This window comes from Lissotriton helveticus, chromosome 3_2 (assembly GCF_964261635.1).
Source record: "Lissotriton helveticus chromosome 3_2, aLisHel1.1, whole genome shotgun sequence".
In the NCBI taxonomy this organism is placed as follows: domain Eukaryota; kingdom Metazoa; phylum Chordata; class Amphibia; order Caudata; family Salamandridae; genus Lissotriton; species Lissotriton helveticus.
In genome coordinates this window covers 244,151,078-244,177,159 of record NC_136062.1, presented here as the reverse complement: position 1 = coordinate 244,177,159, position 26,082 = coordinate 244,151,078, and the positions used below count along the sequence as shown (strand labels likewise).

Here is a 26,082-nt window from a genome sequence, read left to right as displayed (position 1 = left end):
TTACTGAATGCCTGGTCGATCCCGTTAGGGAAAATATTTTGGGCTTTGAGTAAAGGGCCATGTTGTAGTTACCCTCAGGTAGTAACCATTTGTCCATCTTGTAACCTGGGTCATCCCAGTGATGGTGTGTGCACTGATTTATAGCTGCCAGGTGGGCTGCCCAGTAGTATTTCCTAATGTCAGGCAGCCCTATTCCCCCGTCATACCAACTCAACGCTAATTTTTGCAAGGCTATGCGAGGGCGACCATCCCAAAGCAGTTCCCTCTGGAGACTCTCTACCACTTTGAAATATTTCAACGGGACCGGATCTGGTCAATTTTGAAGCGCATAGAGAAAACGTGGCAGTGACATCATTTTGAACAGCGCAGCCCTTCCCAACAATGAGAGTGGGAGAGTCTTCCAGTTGGCCACATCTCGCTTCAATCTTTGCAGCGGGGGGAGTAGGTTATGTTCATAGCTAGTTTTGGGGTCTACTGTAATAAAAATTCCCAAATATTGGAAGCCGTCTTTCGCTTCTTGCATGGGACATCCCCTCGGTAGGGGAGGTGGCTCGCCACTGAGGACATACATTAGGGACTTGCTCCAGTTGATTGTGTACCCAGAGTATTTCCCAAAGTTTGTGACTACGGAGAAATGCGGTCCTCCCACATTTCAGCCCATTTCAGTCCCTGGATTACTGGGTCTCCACGAATCCATGCCGCCAATGGCTCCAGGGTAAGAGCAGAAATCAAGGGGGACAGCGGACAACCCTGTCAAGACCCATGGCTCATTTCGAATACTCTTGATTTCTTATTGTCGATGACCACTTGCGCTAAGGGCCCTGCATACAAAAGGCACACCCACCCGAAGAAATTGGGCCATAATCCCATCTTAGCCAAGACTGCATACAGATACGACCACTTTATGGTGTTGAAGGCCATCAGGGCATCTAGCAAAACCACGATTGATGCTTCTTGGATCGTGCCCTGGCGCCCCAATACGCCATGCAGTCTCCTCAAGTTTAGTGCAGTGTTTCGGTGAGGCATGAATCCCAATTGATCGGGGTGCACTAACTTGCCTATCACTTGAACCAGACGACCAGCTAGTAGCTTTGCATGTATTTTTGGCCGAGCATATAATGAGGAGATGGGCCTATAGGACGAGCATGCATTTCGGGGTTTGCCCTTTTTTGTGTATAGTGACCAACATAGCAACCCTTTGATCTTGAGGGAGCAGCCCCGATTCATAGCTTTCTGTAAACATGGCCCACAAGTGCGGAGCAATTATATCCGGCTTCAGCTTGTAGAGCTCAATCGGCAGACCGTTGGGGTCCAGAGCTATACCTGACTTGAGGTTTCTAATTGTTTGGGCGACTTTGTCGTTAGTAAAATCACTTTCTAGCATGTCTCTTTCATCTATGGCCAGGGCGGGGAGCTTTATGTCCAAAAGCAGGGCTTGAGGGGCCTCTTCCGTAGAGGAAGAGCTTGCTCGATAGATAGATAGATAGAGCGATAGTAATCTGCAATCTCGTTAGCGATCTCTTGCAGATCAGTTATTACTTCCCCTGACCCCTTCAGTAGTTCTGGAACCAGTCTGCTCGCCAGCTCCTTTTTATCCAGACATGTCAGTAACTTTCCAGCCTTGTACCACAGGTCATACAGCCTACCCTCTTTGTCTCTGCTCAATGATTTGGCCGTGTCAGTTGCAGTGGATTTATATTCATCTCTTTTAAGCTTCAGGGCATGAAGTCTATCTTGTGTCACTGGTCCCTCGTTTTCTTCCTCCATGAGGAGGATTTAATCTTCTAAGCGAATTAGGTCTTTTTGACTTTTCTTTCCGCACCCCGGCTATAATCGAGATTGCTTGTCCCCTCACTACAGTTTTAAAGCCTTTCCATGGGATTTGGGATGACCGCATTGATCCCCTATTTTCTAGAAAGTAATATTCAATAGCGGTTACCACCTTGTCTTTTACCATAGGGTTCTGGAAGTACCAGGGGTTAATAGGCGCTATTCTCCCCACCCTTTTCTCACCCACGACCACCTCTGCCCATAATGGGGAATAATCAGATATACCTCGAGCAAGATGTCTAATTTCCTTAATATTTCCTACTTGGGACGCCGGAGTGAGAAGGTAGTCTATGCAAGATAAACTATTGTGAGCCCCAGAATGGAAAGTGTGTTGGATGTGTTCGGGGTGATACACTCTCCACGTGTCTACAAGGCCTAATGCATCTAGTAAGTGTGGGAGCCATCTATGTGAGGGGCTTCTATTACGGGGAGGACACCGGTCAAGGGAGCCAGATACCACGGAGTTCAAATCTCCTCCCATTACAAGGTAGCTTTCAGGAAATGACAGTGTGATTTTATCTAGTTCCTGGAAGTAATGGCCTTGCAACCCCGGCGGGACATACACTGATGCTGACGTAAGTGTCTTTCCCTCCCACTGTCCGGAAATTGCTACATATCTTCCCATCCCGTCAGTCCAGGTGTGTTGTATTGACAGCGGAAAGGAATTTTTTAACTGGATGCCCACTCATCTGGAGCCCGTGGTAAAACCAGAATGAGCCACCAGTCTGTAGCTCCATCTGCTCATGGCTTTGCAGAAGTTGCCTACTAAGTGCGTCTACTGAAGGAGCACCACCTCTGGGGCATGCCGCTTAACATATTGTAATACAATACTGCATTTAAATTTTTCCCAGAGTCCATTTTCATTCCAACTTAGGAGCTTAAAGTTATTATCCCAATGCCTCCCCATTTATGTGATCATAGATTACGTATCCCATCTCTTGTCTAGCAATATTCAATGTCGCTCTCTCTGAAAAAACATGAAACAGCCCAACCCCAACACCCCCCTCCCTGCTCCCCTGCACTCTGGGCCTAAAACTGCCCAGGAATCAACTATGCAGAGTGCCTGTTGCCCAGACTTGAACTAACAGTAAAATATAGTGGGGGTGAAAGCTCCGCCTTCCCAACCACCTCCCCAAACAGGAAAACATTGTGCCCTGCTAGAGGGGCCCACCTAATACACATGAAGATATATAAGCCATTCAACACTTTTAACCAAACCATTGTCCATCGTATAAGTTCTGCCACTGCTTCAGATCTAAGGCGTTACTTGGTTAAGTGTTAGAACTAGTCTTTGCAGCAATGCTCCTTACAGAGTAGGCCATCCCATGACTGAAGTCTACCTCGGTTCCTTGGAATAGAACTCTAAATCCTTTTGTCCCTCCACTCTGTACAAGTCGTGTCTGGGTTAACATGTACTTCTCCTTAAGCCCCTTTTGGCTAGCTTCCAACATGTCACTGCAGTATTTCGCATACTTTAAGATCTTGTCATTGGGTTTGCTATGCCAGCAGAGAACACCTTGCATGATTTGATTGCGAATCTCGGGTCTCAGTCCCTAAATAAAAGACACAAGGAACCCTCCCATGTTGACTCCTAGTGTATCACTCATCCTGCTGTGCTCTCTGTACACCTGCATCAACCTTTCAAAGGAAGCGTGCACTAATTCTTTTGGGTCTTGGGGGAGGAGCTTGCCTGATCCCAAGATGGCCGCTCACTAGGAAATCTCTCCCTAACGCCACTAAACATCCGTCATTATCCTGCTCATTAGCTGCATAAATACGTACCTCTGAGGGTGGAAAGCGCAGCTTACGAGAAGCGCTCCAACAAGAGTCGTTTGCGGCCAAGATCGGTACGGGCAAACAGCCCGACGAGGTAGTGGCGCTCCTCGGACAGCACGATGTGAGGCGGCCCCGAGCTACACTAACCTGCGCCCGGCCTCAACGCGGAGCAGGAGAGAGGACCGGTGCGCTCAGTGAGGCAACGCTGACGGGAGACGATCAAGAGAGCGGCGGCCCAAGGAAACCGCTTACGGGACCTCATTAACGGACCTAGAAAAAACTGCACTGAAGGCAGCGCAAGTCAGCTGACCCGAAAGGCTTGGAGCTATTGTAGGCCTGGAGAGATTGTGAAGCCAGGACCAGCGGGGCTCCTACATGAAACCATGTACATTTTGTCACGTACGCTGTAGTGCGGTGGCCCCCTCGAAGAGTGGCGACCACCACTGATGGGGAGCGCAGACGGGGGCAAGAGCGGGGGTAGCCAGCTGCAAAGAGACACTGATAACACCCTCCACCGGTATGCCACAAGGAGGGGCATGCACTCCTCGTTCCACTTCAGGGAGACACCCAAAAGGAGCCAGCTTGCACAGGAGGCACACTGTGAGCACATTAGAAATCACATAACTATCTGTGAAAATTAGCCACAAGCACCCCAGAGATTCTCACAACCCCATGTCAAGTGCGGAGCAGAGCTGGTGAGTGAAGACTCTCGGTGGTCACACGTTCAGCTCAAGACCTCGCCAACAGGCAAAACTAGAACCTGCCTGGACACTCTGTCTCGGCGGTTGGTTCCAAACCTCACAAACAGACATTAGCATAACCCGTCTGCACACCTTCTCTCGGCGGAGCCGCCTCCCAAACGACAAGGTGCACTGTGGACATCCTAAACATCGTAAGTTGATCTGGTTAAATTTGCCACAGGTGCCTTGGAGGCCGCTCATTACCCTACGCCTGCTGCTGGGAAGTGCCGCCAGGAGGGAACTCCTCAGAGAATTGCTGTCAGAGCACAACCTTGACGACAGGGGACAGTAGGACTTGTTGGGACACTTAGCAGCACAAACTATCGTACACTAACCCAGCACTTGTAGGGCACACAGATTGGCATCATTGGCAAGACGGACAAACTGCAATTAAAGCTGCAGTTTAACCTACGGAAAACCCCCAGATCCAAGGAAACCATGACCCTGGAGCAAGACTCCACTCCAGATGACCCTGACTCTGGATCTGAAGTGGATATGAAACAAGCGTTTCGTGTCATCCAACAGAGCCTATCTAAAATTGACAGCAAAATCGTCGCACTGTCGTTTCGCATGGACAGGATGTCCGAAAGACTAGATAAGCATGGTGGCAGACTCGACGCAGTGGAACAACGAATTTCGGACATGGAGGATATTACCAGAGCAGAAACGGAGGCCGATAAGGAGAGAGACAAGATTCTGCGCACCATGCAAGCGAAAGCCGAAGATCTCGAAGTGAGATCTAGACGTAATAACATTCGTATTTTAGGCGTACCAGAATCTATTAATATTGGCAATATGGAGCAGTACATAGAAAAACTACTGGTCCACCCCATGGGCCAGGACACCTTCTCCGAGATACTGGTGGTGGAATGCGCGCGCTAATCCCTAGTGCCTAAACCAATACCAGGTGCAGCTCCCCAACCAATCATAGCCAGGTTACTCAATAATAGGGATCGGGACGTGGCATTGTTCATGGCCAGAGAACTGGGGGACTTTTGACATGAGGGAATGTTCCCCAACTTTACTATGCAGGTGCAGGAGGCATGACAAAAAAGAAACTTTGCGATCTCAATCTGGAGCATAGCATGCTATATCCCGCCAAACTCAGGGTCAAAGCTGATGGCAAGGTACACCTGTTTACCGATCCCAAGGCAGCACTACGATTCATCAAAGAGAAGGAACAATGTCGCAGGCGTCTGGGATCGCCGAACCACTCGCCAGGGCATTCGGAGAATTCCTCACAGGTCCGGGAAGATCGTAGTACAGAACAGTGATCACCAGTACAGTTTCAGAAGAAGGCGAAGAAGGGTAACATAGTGAATTCTTCGACCGCGCATTGAGTACTTTATGATACCCTACTAGAGATCGCTATCAGTTACTATTGAGGGACTGGAGCACACACTGCACAGATTGGTGCATTGGGGTATCTTGACTGAGATATCTAAGAGTGCACCAGGCACATCAGCTGCAGCTTGCTACACCTCATAGAGATGATATATTTAGAGACTTAAGCATTAATGCGAACTATTATAGTGGCATTGGGAGCATGATAGGGTGGCCACATCAGCCCCCGAGTGTATCACACCTTTCATCTTCATTGTTCCTGGGTTGGGGTTGGGTTTTCTAGATGGGGGAGGGAGGGAGGAAGGCAAATCAGATAGCCACGACAGCTGGGGGTTTTCGAGGCGTGGGCGGGAAGGGTTGTTTTATTAGACATGATGAGGGTATTGAATTAAGATTGCAACTGAGATTATGTTTGTTATATATCATAGGCAAAGAAAATAGCACATGGCGGAAACGGTCCAAGCAGAATGAGGAGAATGGGTGAGAATTCACAAGTCCTTCAGCTCCTGACCTGGACGGTTCGGAGCTTAAATTATAACAGAAAGATCAGGAGGGTGGGTGCCTATTTAAAGCGGAATTCCGTGGCGATTGCTGTTCTACAAGAGACAAGTCTTGCTACCGATCTTAGTGAGGCAGTATGTCGCAAATTACAAGGGGTATGCTATTCTGCAGATTTCACATCACATGGGAGAGGGGTATTGATCTGGGTGGATAAACGAGCAGGTGTGGAAATGACGGGCGTATTTGAGGACCCACAAGGTAGATATGCCGCAGCCATATGCCACAGAGGGGGCTTGCATTTCCTCCTAGTAGGTATATATGGCCCCAATTACGACGACCCACAATTTTATTCTTCCCTAGCTGACAAGTTAGTACAATGGAAGGGGGTCACGCAGCTCTGGGAAGGAGATTTTAACTGTATACTAAATCCAAACATAGATAGATCACAGGGCCCACCAAGACGACCAGCGGCAGCTGCCACCGCCATCCAAGATATAATGCAATCAGAAGTTCTCATAGATATATGGAGATATAGATCCCCAGACGAGAGAGGCTACACACACTACTCCTCGGTGCATGACACTCACACTCGAATCGATTACTGGTTACTTTCTAGGGAGCTGAGTTTCAGGGTGATGTCATGCACACATTCACAGCGCACATACTCCGATCATTCCCCCGTCCAATTAGCCTTGAGATACAGGGCACAATGCATCCCAGCATTTACATGGCGCTTCCCTCCTTACTCATTACTCAACACTGTTTTCAGGGAAGGGTTGGCTACAGCTATAGGGAACTTTTTCTCTGAGACTATTGGTTCAGTGACTTAATTTACCACAGTGTGGTAAACCTTTAAAGTGTTTATCAGAGGAGTGGTTATATCCACTCATTCAGGAGTGTTACATTCCATACGAAGTAGACTAAACACACTAGAAAGGAAATTGGATGCCTAGAAAGAGTCACAGAAGAAGGGGGGTGTGGTATTCTTACTTATGTCATTTGTAGAATTGTAATAGGTCATTAGAGAATGTTAAGGGATTCCATGGAGAAGAGAAGACGAGGTCTAGGGGATCGGTTGTGCCTGCCTGTCTCCCACCAGTGGTTGTTAAGCTGTTCTCTATTTCAAATAAATCCTTACTTGTAACCTATTGCTCTTCAAGATCTTTACTACACAGTATTTGGCGACGAATAGGAACAGGATTTACGAAATCTTAGACAGCATTCACTCGTTTACATCTTTATTTTGGATACGGGTTACTGAAGACTTTCACATCAATCTGTTTAAAATAACAGAAATCATCATTGGTAACCGTAAGGCTACTGCTTGGTAATGTACTTTTCACTTTATATTTGGCGCGAGTAATTTCTTTAAACCTAGTGCTTTTGAACCTTCTTGCGCTGACGGTTTAAGAATTCTTCTCCAACTCCGTTCCAATCTCCTGTCTGTCCCACAAGGTATTCTGTGATTGTTAAACTTTAACCCTAGGCAACGCAAAAAACGTGAATTACGTGCCACCATTTTGAAAATTTTCTTCAGCTTTATTTCTTCGAGCATTTAACACAGAGCTGTTTGAGCATTTTACACAAAGCTGTTTTCATCTATCGCATTACTGCTGGCAACTTTCAATATTTACTGATGTTTAATATTTAATTATTTATTTTACAGTTTTAAAGTAATTCTTAATTTATTTTACAGTTTTAAGTAATTCTTCAACCACCTATTCACCGTCGTTACCTACAGATGGGCTCATCTTTACTGCAAGGTACCATTTTTACTTCGTTTTTTTCACTTTGTATTGCCTATTTATCTTTTATTTAATATAATGTCTAACATCGCTGCACCTCCACATTTTCTGCAAGTAGCAGGGGAACCAAATATTGAATGGGATCTATGGTTTCCAATGTTTATTGCTTATGTTGATGTATTTAAAGAAGATGGTTGTTTAGCAAAAAGGAAACTTGCGTTACTTAGACATTGTTTAGGAGGTGCAGGCATAAAGGAGTTCGACAATTTTCCTCCTATTGAAGATGCTGAAGATATGGATGTCTTCGAGAAAGCCACCAAACAAATGAAAATTCGTTTTGGAAGGAAAATAAATACTGTAATGGAAAGATTCAAATTCTATTCACATGCCCGAAAAGTAGAAGAATCTATAGAAGATTATGTTTCAGCGTTACGTTCTTTGGCTTGTTCATGTGCATTTGAAACTATTTCTTATGAGCAAGTTCTCAGAGACCAAATAATGATGAAGACCAAAAGTAAAAAAATTCAAGAAAGACTTTGGTTGGGCACAGGATCTTCACTTAGTGCGGTTATCAATATCGCAAAGGGAATTGAGCAATCTGAACTAATTGTATCTGAAATTAGAAACCAAACTTCGAAGGCACAAAACACTGAAAGTTTCCATGGTTAAACACCAAACAAGCTCTAATACAAATACAAAAAGTTTCTTCAAGAAGGACGTTGATAAGAAAACGGTTGATAACAAAAGTTTTTCTAAAAAAAAAACCACTATTGTGTGCTATCGGTGTGGCAGTTTCAACCATGTTGGCAACTATAAAGGGTGTCCTGCATGGGACAAAGTATGTATCAAGTGTAAAAAAAAAGGGGGCATTTTAGTAATGTGTGTCGTTCTATCCAGAAAGTTAATTACATCTCCCAAGAGAAAGAAGAAGTTATTCATGGTCTAAATTGTATATTTTCAGTGAATGAAACTGAACATAAAAAATTTCCCTCATTACTACTATTGAAGATAAACCAGCCCAGTTAATGGTAAATTCATGTTCATGGTATACTAAAATTGGAAAGAAGTTATTTAACGACTTGTGGGGCAAAAGAAAATAGTTTCTTCCTGACATTCTACCTGGAGGGTATTCGGGACATAAAATTGATCTTGAAGGTTTTTTCTGGGCAAAGATTGAATTGAAAATGTAAAATATTTAAAGGAAACATGTATGTAGCTACTAAGGGCGTATCCATTCTTGGTTGGCCACATCAACAGGAATTAGGAATTAAACTCGATCCTAATACTTCTCACTCAGTAAGTGTCGTGAGTACCAATAGTGAGATGCCAGAGATAATTCCTAATTTAAACGCTATTTTGAAAAAGAAATATCCTAAAGTTTTTGAGAATGCTTTGGGAAAATATACCAATTTTAAACATAAAATCATTCTCAATGATAGAGCCATTCCTATTAGACATAAAGTCAGGAATGTTCCCTTAGCTTATAGGACTAAACTCAAAGAGATGTTAAATGATTTAGTTCAGAAACAGATAATTGAACCTATCGAATCGTCTCCATGGGTTTCTCCCATAGTTTTATCACTTAATGGCACAGGAGATCTTTGCTTGTGTGTGGATCTCCGCAGTCTTAACAAAGAAATTTGGATAGACAAACATCCCCTTCCCAACATTCATGAATTAATTTCCACTTTGTCTGATGCCACTGTTTTTTCCACTATCGATTTAGCTAGTGCCTATCATCAGGTGGAGTTGCATAATGATTCTAAGAAGCTTACTGCGTTTGTAACTCCGGAAGGCATGTTTCAGTTTTTGCGCATGCCATTCGGACTAGCAAGTGCAGTCTCAGTTTTCCAAAGTTTAATGAAAGATCTGTTAGAAAACTGTAAAGGAGCTATAGCGTTCCAGGATAACTTTTTCATTTTTGGATATAATTGTGAGGAACATGATAAGAACTTAGATTCTGTTTTGCATAATATTTAAATGAAAGGTTTAACATTGAAGTTCTCAAAGTGCAAATTCAGACAAAATAAGGTGGAGTATTTGGGTCACAAAATTTCCAAAGAGGGAATTAAACCTAAAATGAACCATTTAAAAAGTATCACCAAGGCACCTATTCCTACCTCAAAGGAACAATTGTTGTCATTTTTGGGCCTTACAGAATTGTATGGAAAATTTGTGCAAAATTATTCCACAATTGTTCATCCATTACGAATGCTGTTAAAAAAAAGCTACATTCTTGTGGGGTAAAGATCAACAGGAATCCTTTGATATTCTCAAAAATAAGATTGTTGATGCCCCATTTTTGAAACCATATTCTGTTGGTAAAGAATGTGTAGTTTGTGTAGACGCTAGTAATGTTGGTCTGGGAGCTGTTTTAATGCTGAAAGACAAAGAAGGTGAATTTGTTGTATCTTATGCTTCTAGAACACTTCGTGATTCGGAGTTTAATTACTCTACTATTGAGAAGGAACTACTTGCGTGTACGTGGGCAGCTCAACATTTTCGTCAGTTTTTGTGGGGAACAACATTTTTTTTAAGGACAGATCATGAGCCTTTGGTTAGTATGTTGTCAGCTGGAGGCGGTAGAATGCTCACTGCCCATTTAGCAAGACTTGCTGTTAAATTGCAAGAATTTTCCTGTGAGGTAATATATGTTCCTGGACGTTCTAATGTCCATGCTGATTGTATGTCACGCTTTCCCATCATTATTTGTGCTGATTCTGTAAATAGTGAAGAGTGTGATGTAGCTTACACCATGGATGATGTGAATTTGATTTTAGGAGAAGAACAGTCCAATGCTATTTCTGAGGTTGAATGGGCAGAAGCTATGGAACAAGATGAGGTTTTAAAAGAGGTACAGGTATTTATGAGCAAAGGTTGGCCTGAGGAAAGGAAACTGTGTGGTGAGTTGGCTTCATTTTGTAAAATCAAAGATGAGCTTATGTTAAATCATGACATGGTGTTAAGAGCTGACAAAATTGTACCTCCGAAGAATCTTAGAGAATTTATCTGCAAATTAGCCCATGAAGGCCACATGGGTATGTCCACAACCAAGAGTAGAATTAGAGTATTTTATTGGTGGACTAGTATAGATGGTATGGTGGACAGATGGGTAAGGAATTCTTCCCTGTGTACATTAAGCGATAAATCTGTGAAACCCCTCTCTGTTGATGTCATCCCTGTTGAGTATGCTCAAGGTCCTTGGAGGAAGTTGGGCATTTACATCATTGGCCCATTTAACTATCAATCTGGCAAAGAGATGTTTGCTTTAGTTTTGATCGATTATTTTTCAAAGTGGCCGGAGTTAAAAATTGTAGAAAATATTTCTTCTGAGAAAGTAGTTGAATTTTTGGATGAGGTATTTTGTAGAGAAGGTTTACCCGAAGAACTTATTTCTGATAATGGTCCACAATTTACAAGCAGGGAGTTTGAGTCTTTTCTTGCTAGTTGTGGTATATTGCACAAAAGAGTTTCGAATTTTTTTCCACAGGTCAATGGTCAGGTGGAACGTTTCAACCGAGTAATTAAAGAATCTTGTCAGTTAGCTATAAAAAGTGGATTGAAATGGAAGAAGGCATTGCAAGCTACACTCTTAACTTATCGCACTTATCCAAATTCTGTGGCTGGACTGTCTCCATTTGAAATGTTACATGGCAGAAAAACCGGTTCTAAATTAATGCCATGGTGGTTAAAGGGGAACATTTCTTATAATTTGGAATTGGATTTAAATGAAATCGGAGATCTGGTTAAAAAGTATCAAGAAAAAATTATACAATATAACCCTAAAAGAAGAGCTAATGTTTCTAAATTGAAAGTGGGTGATTGGGTGAGAGTGACATTTGGTGGACAAGCTAATAGGAAAATGTCAGAATGGTCTGACATTTTTAGCAAGGCTGTTAGAGTAGAAGGTGGTAAAATGTGGAATTTCAGACGTATTTCTGTATGTAAACCACATGTTAATGAAACTACACCAAACAAGTTCTACATCTAATTGTTCTAGGAGTCAGTTAGTCAAAGTTAATAATTCTGGAAAATTGTTACCTGTTGACTCTTTTGAGAGATTGGATGGATTTCCAAGTACTCATGAAGTTTTCCATAATTTATATTTTCAAGAAAATATTGAATATGCTATTGCTACTGACAATGTTGTACATGAAAATGCAAGTGAAATTGTATCTGATTTTTCTTCGAGTAGTGAACAAGAAATTGATCTCACAAGAAGAAGTTTACGTGTTAAGCATTCTCCTGTCAAGTTCAAAGATTTTGTTTGTTTTTAGTTATTTTTTTTGTTTTTATTGGTTTTTTTTTCCAAAGGGGGAGGTGTGTGGTATTCCTACTTATGTAATTTGTAGAACTGTAATAGGTCATTAGAGAATGTTATGGTAATCCATGGAGAAGAGAAGAGGAGGTCTGGGAGATCGGTTGGGCCTTCCTGTCTCCCACCAGTGGTTGTTAAGCTGTTCTCTATTTCAAATAAATCCATACTTGGAACCTATTGCTCTTCAAGATCTTTACTACAGAGGGCATACACAAAATGATGCGGAAATCAAGCAGAAACTGGCAGAACACCTAGATACGCCCAAAGACGAAATTGAACACGTGAGTAACTACGCATCAGCCCGATGCTATGGAGAGCAGGAGAGACCAGGCACAAGGTTAGCAGGGATTCTTAGGCCAAAGAGGGAATTGGATACTATGGTAGGTGTGAGAGACGACAAAGGGAATACATTACACACGACAGAGGACAAAGCAACCCAATTCCGTATATACTACAAGAGATTATACACCTCTCAAAACACTTCCAGTATCGAAGCAATAGAAGAATATCTTTCATATATCAAAATGCCATGGCTGGAGATAATGGACAGAAAAGAATTTTACAAAGGAATGAAGAAGCCTATACAAACGAATACACAATTTTACAAAAATACTTATAATTTATTAAGCATATAATTATTAAAAAGGTTCATAAAAGAACCAAAACGCTCAAGAAAGCGATTGTTGGCAAAACAAAAACAGACAATTGACATGCCAAACAAGTGGCTACCAATCAAACATTACATATACAAAAAGGAACAACAAATACAAAATGATGTGTCCTTCACAAATTATGGCCACAAAAAGCGTCGATGGCGTTTCAACCGCTAGATGAATGTGCGGTCATCATCAGGACAGAAGTTCATATGAGCGTTTTAAATTTCTAGGCAAGGAAAAATATACAATTAATTTACATTACATAGTTATGGTAGGCTTCTTCAGAGGAAAAGACTGGGGAGAAAAGAAGGGGGAAAAAACCTGTGTAATTAATCAGAATCAAGACAGGGAGATAGAAAAAACTACCACCACACTGTTCGTGAATTCATTAACCACCTAAATAATTAGAAAAGTAAAAGATCATAACCTTAAGAGAGAACAAGCCAGTTATAATTACTTGGCAAGTAGATGAAAATTTCAACTCTGTAACGAAATGAATATATAATTTAAAACCATGCTGCTAATGCATTCGGGCCTAGTTATGGTCCCCAATAGGGCACAAAACTTACTTCAAGTGATCAATCATGGAGGCAGTCCAATGTTTTACTTCAGGCGTGTAATTACTGTCTTCAAATGTCACCAATGCAATTAGGTGCGATGAGTGATCTCTGAATTACACTCATTGCTGTCTTCCAATATCACCAATGCAATGTGGTGCAGTTAGTGGTCTCTGAGTTACACTCCACCAATATGCCTAATAAATCGACTGAAAAGACAAAATATATGTCATATGTAAAATACTGGACCTAATCCGGAACGGCCAACATTTAAGCAATGGCCCAATAGTGGTCATACATCGCTCATTCAGTATAGCCTTAATCGCTATAAAAAGAAAAAAGAAAAATGTATCCCTTCTAGTGGATCAATAAAGCATTCAATACTGCCACAAAAAAAGCGCTTCCACCCCAAAGGGGACACATTTTAATCTGATTTAATACGGACAGAGAAAAAAACTCCTACTCTAAAATCAAATTACGACCAGTGAACTATGTAAAGTCGTATTTGATAAAGACGTCACCTAGAAAGGGAGAAGGAAGCAAGAGCTCTTTCCTTCATGTTGACAGTAGAGTCACCAAAATATCAACACTAAAGGCGCCATTCTAAGCCAGACGAGACCGTACCGGTCACTAAAGTTAAATATCCGGCCAGCTGTTTTAAAGCGGGGGGGTTGGTCATTTAATAATAAACATGAAACACGCGTCAACCCAGCCAGGGCCGTGTGTGTATATAACCAAAGAATTGGCAAAAGCCACTTACCGAGCTCGGTACTGCCGAATGTTCACGGAAGGTATCCCAATGGAGTGCTAACCCGCCGGGACCGGCGTGATATATAGAAATAGAAAAGGGCCACGCGCGTCATGCGCTCATAGCGGCCATGTTAGAACAGGAAAATTAACAAAAAGAACTCAGCGCCAAGCAATAAAAGAACAGTATCTCCCAGTGCAGCAGCACTGGGAGATACTGTTCTTTTATTGTTCATGACAGACAGTGTAATCTATATTCAATACCAATCGATAATGGGTGGTGCGTTATACATGTATAACTGCCCCGTTCCAAAATGGCGCTGAGTTCTTTAGGCATCTGGGAAAGCTCCAGGATCAGATGGACTCACATCACTTTTTATAAAGAATATCAAGACCAACTGAAGAAGCTTTATGAGGATATGGCAGAGGCAGGTATTATGCCACCCTCCTTACGTGAATCAGTTATTGTCGCACTATTAAAGCCCGGTAAATCACCTGCCGATTGTTCATTATATAGACCCTTATCACTACTAAATGTAGACGCTAAGCTGTACGTTAAAATCTTGGCAAATTGACTGGCTTTATTACTCCCGGGAATTATCCACCCAGAACAGGCAAGGTTTGTACCTAGGAAAAATCTATCTCACAACCTACGGACCCTATTTGGCATAGTGCAGAGACTGAACCCAGAAATCAAGGCAGCAGCAGTCTTTCTAGATGCTGAAAAAGCTTTTGATTCAGTTAAGTGGGGCTTCATGCTTGCGTAATTCCAGAGTATCACGTACGTAGAGGCCTGAGTTTCCCCGAATACACCCTGAATATTTCAGCATACGCAGATGACACGTTACTATATATACGTGAACCAGAGATCTGTCACCTATTTTACAAGTAGTCGTACAATTCGGTGGGCATTCAGGGTTATGTATAAATTGGGATAAGCCGATTATATTTCCCCTCACTCCATGCACAACGGAATGGCCCATGTGTAAAGGACGAAGCTCCAAGTGGTAAGTAAATCTCGAAGTTTATTGGAGGAAGGCACAGTACAACCATAAAGAAAGAGGTTGAAGTGTAGTGTAGTTCCTATATTCCCAATAGTCTCTGCGCATTGGAATAATATATCCTACAGATTTGACGTAGGACTTATGTCGACTAGGTGTCTATCGAATATACTAAACTTAATTGTGTTTGTGCCAGCTAATTCAGAGGTCACTAGAAACTTTCTCGAATACACAAGAAGGGATTAGTTCCTGACAACCGCATAAACATGACAACTTTGTTTCCCAAGAATAAGAGTCGTATCTCTCAGAGTCGCGGAAACAATAGATAAGTATTTCACTCAGTCAATCGTGCATGCTTCGTTTATACAGAGTTGCAGAGAAATAGTGAGATGGCTGTTTTCAATAAAAATACTTTATTGAACAGTCTTCTTTCTCATGCAAGAGAGGTGAACTGCTACAATCGTTATGCAGACTGCAAAGTATAATGAGTACAGGCTAAACAGTAATATGAAATAATACTGTAATAGCATTGTATGGTTTCTAAGCATATAAAAATACATACATAAATAACATAGACTAAAATACGTAACTGGTGCTTCGAAAATATGCCTACCCCAATGTACCTAACCTAAGTCTAGTAAGAGGGAAGAAGTTAGTATTGTGCAGCATAGGTTTAGTTGTTTTTGCCAAGAATCTACCAAAAGTTTCTCTGGGTTCTAATCAGCTCCATACCTTTGTTTAGAATGAAGGAGGTCTGGTATCTCTGTCTCGGGACTCGATTTCCCAACACCCAGCAAGGGGAGCTTGGAAACACTGGAGCTGGATTCTCGGCAGGAGAAGGGCAGCCTCCTAATCAGTGCGTCAGCTGGAGAGTCGGCTTTCTTTGGCACTTGCTGTAGCGAGCTGCGTCGGGCAAGTAGATAGTCGAACTGCTCCGAACCACCATAGTTTGCCATAGCAAGTGAAGGCATATTTATACCTTGAAGGTGTTTAGGAATGCCATAGCCTGACGTAAAGTCGGGCATATGAACGTCAGGAAAAAACCCCTAGGGAATAGTTGTTCTTTGTAAAGTAACTGAGTTCTTGGACAAATCAAGAAATCGTTGTGACGTTTGGTATGGGTGGAAGTAGCCATGCCTGTATTTGGGTAGCTTGGGCTATGCCTAAATAAGGGTTTGATTTCTATGCCTATATAAGGGCACCGTGAATTGTACCTACATAAGGGCATGAATCGGGAACATTCACTCGTACTTAAAACACCACACAACAGAAGCTTTAACTGAATTTCTAGGGAATCTGGAATATAGAACGAGCCTCATACAATGCAGGCAGAGTGTTCCATATTCCAGGAGGGGCAAGGGGAAAAAAGGATGTAAAGAAAAGAAAGATGCAACACATCTCACCCGTAAACAGAAAAAGAAGAAATATAATTATAATGACATTCAAGATAAATACCTGGCAGGTAATAACCTGGGTCGAACATTACTGGATGCAACAGATTGGTTGGAAAGAAGAGAGTTACCATCAGAATTGGGTAAGGCATGTAATGGTAAAACCTCATCACCATCTGTGGTGCAATTTACAAGCTTGCATTTGGCCACCCTCCTTACATTCCATACTCTACCATCCTGAGTAATAACAGTGTTTCTACAAACTTTGACGATCTTAATAGTATGACCAAACTTGGAAGAACCTTCTATTAGAAAGCCAGGTTTTTTAATCCTGACCCAGTCACCCACAGCAAAATCAGGAGCTTTAACATTCATTTTGGAGTCAAACAAAGTTTTTATCTTATTTTGCATATTTTCGACTCACTTGGTAATAACATCCATGTCCACACATTCATCCATCTTACTAACTTTTTTAATCCACCATGGACAAATATCTGAAATGGGATCTCTACCCCTCAAAAGTCTGAAAGGACTGATTCCAGTCACTGAATGAGGAGTAATACGATACATCCATAATTTTTTTCTTACCACATCCTTCCAAGACTCATTGGTTATACTAGCAGACTAAGGGCCAGATGTAGGAGCCCTAATACCGGTCGGAAACGTCCGATTTCGGACGTTTCCGACCGGTATTAGGGTTTTCAGATGTAGGGGGCTGAAAATTACGGAATCGGTATATTTACCGAATCGGTAAAATTACCGATTCGGTAAATTACCGAATCAGTAAATATACCGATTCTGTAATTCCAAATGTGGGTGGCACAGTTTACAGTGCCACAGGCCCTTAAGAGTCGGTATTTTACCACACAATCCTATTGTGTGGTGAAATACCGAATTCAGATGTGCATGCACATCTGTGCAAGCACACCTGTGCAATGTGACACACAGACATGCCCTTAGGGCATGTATGTGTGCCACATGTCACACAAGCCTGTACTTGGGGTGCTAGAGGGTGTCAAAGTGACACCCCCTGCACCCTTGCAGGATTCGGTATTTACCGATTCTGTAAATACAGAATTGGTATTTCCTATTGATTCCTATGGCCTTTAAAGCCCATAGGAATCAATGGGAAATACCGATTCTGTATTTACAGAATCGGTAAATACCGAATGTTACAGATTCTGTAATTCTGAATTTGAAATTACCTACATCTGCCTCCTTCCTATTTACCTACTCTTAAATACCGAATCGGTAAAATTCGGTATTTAAGAGTAGGTAAATCGGAATTACCTACATCTAGCCCTAGATGCTATATTTGAGTACACAATTGAATCATTCCACCTGGCCATTTTCTCTCGGCTCATATAAGGATGTAGTTATATGTTTGATATTACACATATGTAGAAAGCTTTTCATCTCTTGAGATGTTAGTTGCACCCCATTATCCGTTACAATAACCTCAGGGAACCCCTAGTGTGGTGCAGAGCAGGCACACCAAACTTCGGAGGAAATGTGTAAAGCATCCACGCAGCACACACAGGCGAAACACAAGGCGCACTACAAAAAGAGAATCCACACCAGGTTAGGTGAAAAACAGTATGTGTATTGTAAAATGTACACATCAGAAGGGAATCACAGGTGCCGGTAAACTGTTCACAGGGGGACTATATACAGGGCAGTGCCAATCGGGCCGCTGCCAGAACCATCATGAGTCCATGAATAAATGAAAGTCCATCAATAAATGCATAACAGCCAGTACCTTCGGGCAAGATCCTGAACTGGGCATTGTTTCACGACAGGCCTAAACCTCATTAGTAGTAGGCTTAACCGTGGGAGCATTACATCACCTTAGAATAGGCACTTTACTCAGGACCCCCACAAGGTAGCATTAGGGTAAAAGCATAACCAGCATTAATGCATTAGGCATTCAAACAGTATGAATAACCTATCAGGCGGGAAAAGCATTAGGCATCAACCTGTGGGCATAAACATAGTATGCATGAAGCATTCTCATTAGGGTTAAAATGCTAGGCAACATCACCTTAGGCATTAGCAGATGCATAAGGCACCGGTACATGGGCCTAATCATATTAGAATGGGGCATACACATCAGGCATTTCTTCATTGTGCACATTAGGACAGAACATTAGCATAATGGTGCACCCCTAGTAACCCCCAAACATCCTGTAAGCATTAGGGGGGAAAGAAATAATTCGCGATATAACCACATGCATTAGGCATAAGCAGCATTAACAGTACACTTTATGTAAATACACCAGGAATAGCTGCCCCAAGGTTGCAGATTCGCTTCTGGCGCTACTGCGCCTGGGGAGCCCCTACTCGGGGGCTCTCAAATTTCCAATGACCCAAAATCAGCACTACAAACCGAAGGGAAAAGCATTAGGTATCATCCTAGGTACAAATGCATTATGCAACAATATTATGCAAGAAATCATATGGGGCAATAGGCCTCGCCAGCATAAACACAGTTCGCCCCAATCGGGGGCACAACACTCTAAAACTGGCCCCAGGCCAACTGGCCTTTCTCCGGGGCTCAAATCCACTATGTCCCGGAAGTCAGGGCTGGCTGCTAAAACAGCAAAAGCAAAGTGCGCAAAGCACTGGGGCAGGGCAGGAGTGTCTCTCACTCCTCTCTCTCTTCTCCTGAGGAGTACAATGCCCCAATACGTTGCAGCTGCCCACTGTCAACCAAGCAGGCAGGGGGGAATCCCACACACCGGGATACCCTCATAGCGCTTTAGAATCGCGGCGCTGCAGACGTCCGCTCCTCTTCTCCTGGGCACAGTTGTAGCGCCTTGGCAGCAAGCAGAGCACAGTCAATGCAAATATGGCACTCTGGCAGCACCCCAATGCAGCACACATGCAGGGGAATTGAAATATAGCGCTTTGACAGCACAGCGCTGCAGGCGTCAGCTCCTCTTCCCCTGGCACCTTGAATATAGCGCTTGCGAGGCGCTAGGTCCCAGTAGAAGCTTCAGGGACAGAAGATAGTGTACCTCTTCTGGTAATCAGGAAAACAGTGCCCACCAGGCACTGGAGGGCAGGCAGAGCAGCACAGTCACTTCAAGTATGGCACTCACCAGGCGCTAGGTGACTCACAGTTCCCGGGGTCCCAGCCATGGGAGTAGCGCCCACTCTCCTCACCTCCTTGGAGTGCAGGCAGTCAAAGTATAGCACTCACGAGGAGCTAGGGCAGCAGGGCAGACAGGCCCAAAGTGGCGGCTGTTTGGGGGCACTTTGAAAGGTTGTGCAGCATTTTGTTTTATTTGCTATGCTCTACGTTTAAATGCACAATCGACATCACCCATACCTTGCAAAACATAATTAGAGCGTATGCTATCGCAGGCGGCAGCTTTCACACCTCAGCGGTCGGAGGGTGCAGGCTGCGAGGGCAACTGACCTACCTGTACTTTAAGTGGTGCAGGGCACCGTGGCCTAGACTGCAGAACAGGGGCAATACAATTAATGAATGGAGCCAGGAAAGTGCTTTCTTGCCCTGGAGGCTCCCGAGACGTTTTTCTTTTTTACAGTAGCAAGTTTAGCTGCACCTTACTGATCACCTTGTCTGGCAGTAACTAGACCAATTATACATTAATAGCTGCACGGAGACAGCTTGTGTCCCAAACAGGGTGCTAAAGTCAGTCAGGGTCGATGGCAGTTTACGGCGCCCTTTCACCCTCCATGGACGCCTGCACAGGGGCTCTGGATCAATAAGGCCTCTTGGTGCTATTAGCATACAGAGATAGTTTTATAAAGTCTCAGTCCAAACGCCTGGGGGTAGCGGAAGTAACATCATGCACGCTTTGATCCCAAATGATGCCACATGGCTAACCCATTTTACCACTGTTACCTTTTGAGTGAGGAAACAGGAAGAAAAAGAGTGCTAGAGAGGGAAATGGAAAGTGAGACAATGGGAAGGAGGGAAAAAGCTATAAAGAAGAGAAAAGGGGAGAAGGAAGGAAAGAAAGAACATGAACCACACGTTCACAAAATTGTAGTTTATGAGGATTATCTGTGAGCTACTGCTTTTTACTAGGTTAGTGCCCTTCCATTTCTAGAACTTTACAGCAGTTTTAAGATCTGAGTTTTTCGTTGCCCAAGTGGGTTTAATGTCTGTTATTTATATGTTTTGCACTTCTTCATTGCTTGATTTTACTTGCGAGAAAGTGTCACTCATAGTCGTTGAATGTCACTCATAATTATACTGCAATTATGAAAATGTCACACATAAGTAATCAGAACCCTTGGCAGCTATGATGACATGATGTGATGATGAGGCCTCAGGCAGGCCACAGTGCGGGTGGGTGGTGGAGCGTGCGGGGATGTGCTTTGTAGGTATTTTAAATTACAGCGCTGAGCAATCGCTTACGGCGGGATTTGTGTGGAATTCGCCTCGGGCACAGAAAGTTGAAAACGATTTTTCAGAAAATATACAGAATTCTTTGAGCTTTATGCAGCCGCGTTTCAAGTTTCTAACGAAATGCCCACAAGTCCCATCTTCCCCCTGAAAGAAAGGATATGAACATTTAGCTCTGCCTCGCAGTCATGTTATGCGCAGTTTTATTTTTCTGACTCATTACCACTTGGAGTACTAATTGTCACATGTAAAGGCAGACGGATTCCGGAACGCTGTAGACTGGGGACGGTTTTGTTTGTGTCGCAGCTGCCATAGATTAAGGTTCAACTGCCTTTCAATGGTAATGGCGGAGCAGCTGTTTAGGCCCCAGTCCTTGCGGTTTTACTTGTTGAAACAGTATGTGACCGCGTATTTGCGGAATATTTCCACTGTGGGCACGGCCGATCATAGTTCATTTGTTGCAGGAATATGTCCCTGCCTTGTGGGTGAGAGAAGTCTCTTCGTGTGACTGAGACTGGTAGGCCCTGTCCTAAGGATGGCTCTATTGAGTGGACACTAATAGAGGTTAAGGGTGCTTCATGAATAGCAAGTAAAGCCAAATTCAGTGTGTCGAGATATTCTGTCTGCTGTGCTATACGCTGCGCATATCCTAAGCCAGTCTGTGTGTGAACTGTAGCTGCCCAATTGTAAAGTGAACCATTAAATATGTTCACATATATACAGTATTGCGTCAGTTGAGTCTTGTTTCCAAGGCACAGTGAGCTGCAGAACAAAATGCAGGTCAATCTGTGCTTAATCTCCAGCTGGTTGTTCCAGTTCAGCTATGTGCAAATTACAAAGACCGAGGGCTGCACAAAATAACTAGTCAAGCCAAACAGCATTTGGGCATGTTTTCCCATTCTGAGTGGTTCGATACATGTACTCGCACGCAGTATTTAACAACAAAACTTTTGCCACATGGAATACCTGCCTAAATTTGTTCTACGAGGTTTGCATCTCATAAAGGTGGAAAACCCGTGTTTTAGTGCAATTTTGCCTTTCCTGTGTGCTGAAGGTGGAATGTGTTAGTAAAATCGTACCCAGTGGTCCTGTATTTCCCAGAGTGCTTTTACAACACCCACAAATTTCAGTCTTTGCTATGAAAACCAGGGCAGGGGAGATATAATTATAATTATAACAACATAACTTTTGACTATTGAATCAGACGTCGTTAGAGTGCTGCGTTCTTAGTTCTTCACACTGCACTTGTTGCTTCGCCCAAGACACCTGCTAGGTTTCAAACATTGTATTTGGGGATTTACTTATGAGAGGAAGCCACAGCTGTGGTGTGAAGGGGTTGGTATGTTCGCTTATCGCTGCAGAGTGGAGTAGGTTTTGTGGTTTTCAGTGCATGAGGGCTTGTACCCTCATTAGATGTCTCATTATCTTAAGAGACACAATTCCAAAGGGCCGTGACAAGGGTTCGAGTTCTCCAGCTATGAGCGTATCCGAGTTCACCCACCATGAGGCTTGTACAGCAAATGCACTTGGCTATCTTACTGAATTGATTTTAAATTGTACTGAATTTAATATATACAATTACTTAAAATCGTTATGAATGTTTTACAGCAATAACAGGAATGGAAACAATGATAACAATTGAAAAATCATCAATGTAATTGACATTATATAAATTAGCTAAAAAGAACAATCATAAAATGAATTCGCCAAAATCTTGGTATGCAGTTCTTAAATCCATCATGCCCCCTTTTCTTCCAAACAGAACGTGTCAAAGCCATCAGCGTGTCAAAGCCATCAATCAATGTGTCAAAGCCATCAATTCCCTATTTCCATGGAGTATCTTATGTGAGCAGGACGACTGACCACTGATGCAAGCACCTGGCTCTTCTGGGTCAGAGGAAATTTGCTGGACATCTATTTCATGCAGTGCGGCTATTTCATATTCACAATGTCCCCTCAGATAATGGCGAGAACCGATGTCTCGTGAAGTGTGCACGTGCCTGCACCCCTAGCTGAGCCTTTCCCAGCAAGCTGGGGGTCAACAACCTGCTTCAGACTGCGCAACCCATTCCAACATGGTTGGCTTTCCCCGAACAGCCGGGCATTGTTGTTGTTACTGGGCCTCTCTGGTGGTATACGCTTTGCGCACTCAGTCCTGATGGGTGACACTGTGTGTACCGAAACCCTGGTGGCAGTCACTGTATGAACTAAGGTTCCGGTGGCTGACACTGCATGGACTAAGATCCCGGTGGCTGACACTGAATAAGCTAAGATCCCTGATGGCTGACGCTGTATAAACTAAAATCACGGTGGCTGACACTATGTGCACCATTAACACCACAGGAACTGATTGTGTGCGCCTGAAGGCCCTGGTGCAGACGCTATGTGGAGCAGAACCTCTGTGCGCTAGGACTGTGGGATAGACGATGTGTACACTACACTCCTGCTACACTCATGACTCATATGCAACAATTGCAAGAGCAAATAAATGATGCTCGTTTAATACAAATGAGAGCTTAATTTAAGCGCAGTTTCTTTGAAATGGAGTTAGTTACCGTAATTGACACAAACAGTGCCTTTTGGTGGTGCTGTACATATATTTCTCTTGTAAAATGTGAAAGTCACTGACAACTTAACATGGGGGACTGACAACCGACAGTTCACCCTGGCAGACACCCTCTCTCAGCAAAGTCAGCAGCTGAATACAATCCACACATCTACCCTCCCTCACAAAGACTAAGTTGTCTCATATCTGATGTGGGACATTGGGCCTGGTTTTGTAGTACAGAGCACTTAGAATGCTGGTGCCTGTTAATTCTGACTTTACTTAAAAATGCACAACTCCAAGCACCAGAATCAAAGGGACATGAGCCAGTATCAAGCTATGAACATTTTGCACATGACTTGCACAACAGGAAAGTTCTGTACGCTAGTCTGTTTTTTGAATATTTTTAAAAAGTATGCCCTGAAAATGTCTACCTGGAAAAATGTCCACATAATTTCTTAATTTACGTGATCGAATCCTACAGTCTGTAGAAATAACTCAGACTTCTGTGCATAGTCCTTAACCCTAAAATGAAACACTTGCTGATGACATTGTGCTGGTGTCTTGTACTACTTTATCTACAAACATAAAAGACAGTCTATGTATCTAGTGGGTTTCAAAAATGAAATGAGCACAGCTTTCTGGCTGCCAAACATCCTCAGGGAGAATTTATTGAACCCCGGTTGGAGCAAATGATGTAAATAGGTCAGTGAGTGACTGCTTTTGTCAGAGAGATCCTTTTGTTACTTGCAGTTTCAAAGTAAAAATCCTAACATACAACAGCGAGCTATTAACTGTCATCTAAGAGCTGGATGCAAACTGCAAGGACAAAATTGGAGCGTTATGTTTTTTCCCCACCGTCTTTGTTTGATTACCCTACTGTTTCAAAAATAAATTGTTATCTTTTCATTTTCAGCACCTGACAACCTGAAACATTACCGCATTTTGGGGCCAGTTCTCAGCAAACATGAAGAGGACCACAACCTCCTTTGCTGCTCTTTCCCCCCGGCTACCACCCAGCAAACACCAGTGTTAAAGGTAAGCAAACTGATGCTATATTTTTTTACATGGGAGTTAGGCTGTGCAACTTCTTCTACTCTTAGAGCTGAGATTTCCATGAAAGTCTTATAGTCTGAATTCAACACCTGAGCATAATAGGACGGAATGTATGAAGCTCTGTGGTTATACTGAATAAGCAGCTACCTATGTTATGCCATCTATTAATGTAATAACTGCACTTTCACAATTGCTTTATTAACCTTCCTGCTTTCTCAAATTTGCTTGAAAATGCACGATTTTTCTTCTTTTTTTTCAAAAATTTCTTGGGGGGTAACCCCCCCAAACACCGCTTTTGGGTTTCGGGCTCGCTGGCTGCGCTTGCTCGCAACGGTGCTGTATGCAAATCACTTTGCGCCCTCCCACTTTCAAATCTCACCCACCGCCCCTGTATTAAGACAGAAAGATTTTAAAGTGGGTGTATTAACAATATCATATTTAATCTGCTTGAAAGCTAGATCCTGTTTATCTGACCAGACAAAATCAGTAGACTTCCTGGTCAATTCCCTAAGAGGCTCCATTTTGGTGGCAACATTTTGTATGAATTTGCTGTAATATTCACACAGGTCCGCAAAGGAGAGAAGTTTTTCTTTATTGTCAGGAGCAGGAGCATTGACAATGGCATCCACCAATGATTTTTTGGGCACAACACCTTCACCAGAAAGCATGTGGCCAAGATATTCCACAGATTTGCAAAAAAACGTACATTTGCCAGCTTGAAAACGTCAAACCACTCTTTTCTAATCTAAGGCAAACTTCCCTGACATGACGAGAATGATCTTTATCATTTTTAGAAAAAATTAAAATATCGTCCTGGAAGCATTTAACAAATTTGCTGACATCTTTAAAAATGTGATACATGGCTCTCTGAAATACAGATAGAGCTGAGGCAAGACCGAGAGGCATTCTCTTGAATTGGAAAAGGCCATGAGGTGTGATAAAAGCAGTAAAGTGTTTGGAATCATTAGTAAGCTCAATTTGGTGATAGGCCGATCAAAGATCAAGGGTGGAAAAAACACAAGCACCATCCAACATACAAAACATCTTGTTAATGTTGGGAAGAGGGTGGCAATCGGTGAATAAACTTGCACTCAAATCACACACAGCCTAATACTATTATCAGAGTTTAGGGCTAAAACAATGGGAGAAACCCACTCTGAAGATTCAATTTCCTCAATTATGTCATTCTCAATCATATCATCTAAGATGTCCTTTAACTCAGACCTAATACTGATGGGAACTCCTCTTAATTTCTTTTTCACAGGGATAGTTTCCCAAGATTCTCGGAAAATACCTTGTTAAATAATTCAGTAAAGTTAGTGGTATTAGAAGATAATGCAAGAACAGAAACAGGTTCTTTGCATCTGGGGTTCAATAAGATTCCTAATCTGCCCTGGTCACGCCAACCCAACACATTAACACCTTTAAAAGCTATCTATACCTTGATGGTGGCAGAATTGCCCTTGAATTCAATAAGTACCTCTTTGAAACCCATGA

General features: G+C 42.8%; 1 long non-coding RNA gene across 2 annotated transcripts in view; it reads left to right on the top strand.

The window, feature by feature from the left end:
- LOC144826607 (uncharacterized) overlaps positions 1 to 26,082 on the top strand; it is a 174,139-nt gene that overhangs the window by 54,687 nt on the left and 93,370 nt on the right. For both annotated transcript variants that reach the window (XR_013609864.1, XR_013609865.1), the window contains exons 3-4: positions 7,888 to 7,954; positions 24,446 to 24,567. This is a non-coding gene — a long non-coding RNA (uncharacterized LOC144826607). The remainder of the gene's footprint in view (positions 1 to 7,887; positions 7,955 to 24,445; positions 24,568 to 26,082) is intronic.